We start from the raw sequence: 5,731 nt of genomic DNA, 5'->3' as shown, positions 1-5,731 counted from the left end.
GTTGATATACCTCAATTGGGACAGCTGAAAATGTGTGGCCCGACCGGGACTCGAAACCGGGATCTCGCGCTTAGTTGGCAGACGCTCTATCCATCTGAGCTACCGAGGGCACAGAGAATAGCGCGACTGCAGGGACTTATCCCTTGCAAGCTTCCCGTGAGACCCACATTCTCGACTGTCCATAACCTACATTCGTAATGTTCCTAAAGGATTTTGCCTATTCACTCACTACACGCGCCAACTAAGGTGACGATTTCCGTAAGAGTTCGGGCAAAGTGTGCGCATTCGAACAGAAGAAGGTCAGTGGCCGGGTAGCCTTTAACTATATGAAGATAGCAACTGTTACGAAAGAACAGATACCAATGATGACCTTGCAGCTTCTCTAGAAAGAAATGATAATTAATTGAAACCCTCAGCTGCCAACAGGTGTTGTTGATATACCTCAATGGGGACAGCTGAAAATGTGTACCCCGACCGGGGCTCGAACCCGGGGTCTCCTGCTTACATGGCAGACGCTCTATCCATCTGAGCCACCGAGGGCACAGATAGCGCGACTGCAGGAACTGATCATTTCTTTTTAGAGCAGGACATCATCCTGTTGTGTTAGAGAAAGGCGATGTTCAAATGGCTCTGAGCACTATGGGAATTAACATCTTAGGTCATCAGTCCCCTAGAACTTAGAACTACTTAAACCTAACTAACCTAAAGACATCACACACATCCATGCCCGAGGCAGGATTCGAACCTGCGACCGTAGCAGTCCCGCGGTACCGGACTGCAGCGCCTAGAACCGCATGGCCACCGCGGCCGGCAAAGGCGATGTAACAGTTATGATATTCCATAGCTGGAGCAGCCTGCATCGCTATCTGCAGACTGCTATTCAATTATTCAAACGATACATGTGTCATGCGAGCTGGATGTAGTTACTTGAACGGTTCAGCACCCCCAAGGCTGAACAATGTCGTACTCTAGCGCAATTTTCGACCTTCCTTAACAGATTTTAACAGATGAAGCCTGAATCCATTTTGATGAAACTGACACGTGACCCAAGATAGAGGTATGTACCTTTCTTTAACTATCGCCACATTTTAATGTGTGTGTTTGGTATGGATAGCAAAGTGAAGACCTGATTGGGCTGCATTTTACATTGAATACAGCGATGATTCTGTTTGACAAATGCCACATATGTTTCCAGAGATATAAGGCATCAATTGGTTCTCGAAATTCACGTAAATTGCTTGTGCGGAGTGGTATCCCAATAGAATGTATGGGTAGCCTCGAAGTGACGGAGAATGCTCGTCACACAATTGTCGAGTGAAAGGATCAACAACGAACTTGAAGGGATGTTATGTGACGTCAGCAACGACCAAACACAACGATCAACAACACCAAAAAGAAAAAAAACGAAAAAAAACGAAAAAAACGAAAAAAAAAAAAACGATGTTATCACGCTAGAGGTCGGGGGTTCGATTATGGGTCGAGGCATATTTGTTGCCGGCACGGTAGCTCAGCATGTTCGGTCAGAGGTTAGCTGCACTCTATAATTGAAAACTGAGCTAATGGATCAACGACGAAGTGAAACGGGTGTCTTGCGACGTCCACCCCGAGCAGATACAACGAACGAAAACGAACAAAATGAGATTTAAAAAAATACTGCGGTGGTGTAATGATTAGCATTTCTGCCTCACAAGCAAGAAGACCGCGGTTCGAGTCCTGGCCGCAGCACAAATTTTAGTTCCTTTCGTCTGCTTCGATCATTATCGTAGATGATAAAAAGAGACTTATATGTCTCAGGGAAACACTTAAATACAAGACTGTACATTTGTTACAGCTTGATTTTGTACATGTACTACTTGACAAAGAGCAGTGTTTGAAACTAGAGGCGAAAGTAATGACAAAACAGTTGCAGCTGTAGCTGAAAGATTGTGTCGGATGCAACTTCTAAAACTGAGAATCAGCGCGTTGTACAAATAATATTTTAGTGATAGGTGGCAGCGAACTGAAGCGACAACTGTTACTGTTTTATAAAATTAATTTTATTACTCAATGCATGTCCAGTTTCAAGAGAGTTGGAGCAAAGTGAAAAGATAAAGCACAGAAATTCCATTAAGGAAGGATGAAGATTACCGTTTAACGTCTCGTCGATGACAATAACATTAGAAATGAGGACTCACTTTGCATACAATGAAACATTGTTGGACAGTTGGGACGAAGTAACGGTACAAGATAGTGAATCGGACTGTCGTAGCACAACTAAGGGAGATCGTCTAAGGAAAATTTTAACGCAGTGAAGAAGAACGTGGATACTGACTCATTTTTTAAAAAAAGCAACGAACTGAAGACGATATAAAAATCAAGACTTCGAATCTCATTAGTCGAAATACTGAGAATATAAAACATATAGCAATAATATGAGGGAGCCGGACTACTTTATAATATAAAACATTTTATTAAATCGTGCATAGGTATCAGATTTGCCTTGGACGGAAAGGATGAGAAGATTTCCATCAGCGCAATCGATGTGGACCTGCATGTGGAAAGGGGGGGCGAATAATCGCCTTGAAATGGAAGAGACAGAAGAGAGAGAGAGAGAGAGAGACAGAGGGGAGTAAGACAGACAGGACTAATAACCAACCTCATTTGTCCGTAATGAATAAGGAAGGGAGAACGGCGTGGGGTTTTGAAGGTAATGACAAGGGAGTATCCAATTTAAAAAGATTTCTCTGGTCCTGCAGAGCTATTCCGCTGGTACGTTCAATGAAAGAGGAGGCTCGGAATGAGATCGGAAGGAATGAAGGTATAAAAGAGGACGACATTGCACTTGTAAGGTTACTGGGTAATCATGGAGTTAGCTTTACAACAAAAGCTATCATTGCAACACACAGAAATTATACGGTGAGTTTGAAAATGTGTCGTTTCCACTGGCATCCGCCGAATATTATCCGGTGGCCAGTTTTGTGACGTATCATGCCACAAGCCACATAATGGTAGAACTTACTAAATGAGAAGTTTAACAGAATTATCACTTTAGAAGTGTATGAAAATTCTGGGATGAAAAAGAAATTCTGCACTTCGGATTCCATCGAACACCTGTAGACGAGCCCCTAGCACTAATTCTGACAAGGAGTATACGGGACTGTGCGTCAAACGAATGATAATAATCCGCTTAATATTTTAAAGGTAGATTACTTTGATACCAAACGAGTACCTATATTTCAATACTGTATGCAAGCTTTTCTTGTTATCAGTGTACAGTTTTTATTCAACAGTCTATATCTTTTCATTGTATGATTACATCCAGAGTAACCAATGAATTATGAAACAGAAAAACCTACTGTTGTGGATTGGCAAGACAGCCAACCCACTATGAGGAAGCCGAAAGGCACGCGTTTAAGCTCACGCTGGCTGGCGTGAGGTCTGGAACAGGACACGGAAATGAGACTAGTAAAAAACGTACGTAGCTTCTGGAATACTTAACTTTAATCCATAATTGGTGAACATCGCTCTTGACGGTACATGTTTTACAGCATCAATAGTAACTGGTAATGGCGCCTTGCTAGGTCGTAGCAAATGACGTAGCTGAAGGCTATGCTAACTATCGTCTCGGCAAATGAGAGCGTAATTTGTCAGTGAACCATCGCTAGCAAAGTCGGCTGTACAACTGGGGCGAGTGCTAGGAAGTCTCTCTAGACCTGCCGTGTGGCGGCGCTCGGTCTGCAATCACTGACAGTGGCGACACGCGGGTCCGACGTATACTAACGGACCGCGGCCGATTTAAAGGCTACCACCTAGCAAGTGCGGTGTCTGGCGGTAACACCACACCTACAAAAAAATATTGTATTCCAATAATGTTAGAATGCTACTGAAATTAAAGATCCGAAATGTAAAAATTCATAACGACTGGGAGAATCCCATTGGTTATCAACAAAAATAACTAGCAAAAATGACACTTTAATGTTTCACGAAATGGAAAAGCAGGGAACATGCGTTAAAAACACTCTTATTGGACCTTGATGACACCTGTAACACGTTGTTTGCTTACGAAACTTCACATATGATCAGGTTAATAGAATTGTTGCATTACTCCCATTACTTTCATCTTTAATGTTGCCTGACGTAAATAAGGTCGAGTAAATTCATTTTGAAAGCTACTTTTTTGGCTGGACAGAAATACCTCTAAACCACCCAAAAATTGGCCGGTAGAACCGACTCCCAACATCCCGGGACAGAACCACGGCAATCTTTGTCTCTTCAGTTTGTAACATTACTATGCAGTTAGTTCAGTTGGACTGGAGAATTCGTGGTTCTATGACAGCATTTGGCGCTGTGTAGCACCCAGTAGAGTTTGAGAATAATCCTGTCACTGCGGAAGACAACTTTCGACCTAGAAATTTCAGATACACTCCTGGAAATTCATTGTCCGTGAATTCATTGTCCCAGGAAGGGGAAACTTTATTGACACATTCCTGGGGTCAGATACATCACATGATCACACTGACAGAACCACAGGCACATAGACACAGGCAACAGAGCATGCACAATGTCGGCACTAGTACAGTGTATATCCACCTTTCGCAGCAATGCAGGCTGCTATTCTCCCATGGAGACGATCGTAGAGATGCTGGATGTAGTCCTGTGGAACGGCTTGCCATGCCATTTCCACCTGGCGCCTCAGTTGGACCAGCGTTCGTGCTGGACGTGCAGACCGCGTGAGATGACGCTTCATCCAGTCCCAAACATGCTCAATGGGGGACAGATCCGGAGATCTTGCTGGCCAGGGTAGTTGACTTACACCTTCTAGAGCACGTTGGGTGGCACGGGATACATGCGGACGTGCATTGTCCTGTTGGAACAGCAAGTTCCCTTGCCGGTCTAGGAATGGTAGAACGATGGGTTCGATGACGGTTTGGATGTACCGTGCACTATTCAGTGTCCCCTCGACGATCACCAGTGGTGTACGGCCAGTGTAGGAGATCGCTCCCCACACCATGATGCCGGGTGTTGGCCCTGTGTGCCTCGGTCGTATGCAGTCCTGATTGTGGCGCTCACCTGCACGGCGCCAAACACGCATACGACCATCATTGGCACCAAGGCAGAAGCGACTCTCATCGCTGAAGACGACACGTCTCCATTCGTCCCTCCATTCACGCCTGTCGCGACACCACTGGAGGCGGGCTGCACGATGTTGGGGCGTGAGCGGAAGACGGCCTAACGGTGTGCGGGACCGTAGTCCAGCTTCATGGAGACGGTTGCGAATGGTCCTCGCCGATACCCCAGGAGCAACAGTGTCCCTAATTTGCTGGGAAGTGGCGGAGCGGTCCCCTACGGCACTGCGTAGGATCCTACGGTCTTGGCGTGCATCCGTGCGTCGCTGCGGTCCGGTCCCAGGTCGACGGGCACGTGCACCTTCCGCCGACCACTGGCGACAACATCGATGTACTGTGGAGACCTCACGCCCCACGTGTTGAGCAATTCGGCGGTACGTCCACCAGGCCTCCCGCATGTCCACTATACGCCCTCGCTCAAAGTCCGTCAACTGCACATACGGTTCACGTCCACGCTGTCGCGGCATGCTACCAGTGTTAAAGACTGCGATGGAGCTCCGTATGCCACGGCAAACTGGCTGACACTGACGGCGGCGGTGCACAAATGCTGCGCAGCTAGCGCCATTCGACGGCCAACACCGCGGTTCCTGGTGTGTCCGCTGTGCCGTGCGTGTGATCATTGCTTG

General features: G+C 46.2%; 1 non-coding gene across 1 annotated transcript; it reads right to left on the bottom strand.

Annotated features, from left to right (window-relative positions):
• Positions 1-466: 466 nt before the first annotated feature.
• Trnat-ugu (transfer RNA threonine (anticodon UGU)) lies at positions 467-541 on the bottom strand. Its single transcript has one exon. It is a non-coding gene; the product is annotated as a tRNA-Thr (tRNA).
• Positions 542-5,731: the final 5,190 nt, after the last annotated feature.

The sequence above is a fragment of the Schistocerca cancellata genome, chromosome 7 (genome assembly GCF_023864275.1).
Source record: "Schistocerca cancellata isolate TAMUIC-IGC-003103 chromosome 7, iqSchCanc2.1, whole genome shotgun sequence".
NCBI classification, from domain to species: domain Eukaryota; kingdom Metazoa; phylum Arthropoda; class Insecta; order Orthoptera; family Acrididae; genus Schistocerca; species Schistocerca cancellata.
Note: the sequence above shows the minus strand (reverse complement) of the source record. Positions and strands in the feature narration are given on the sequence as shown.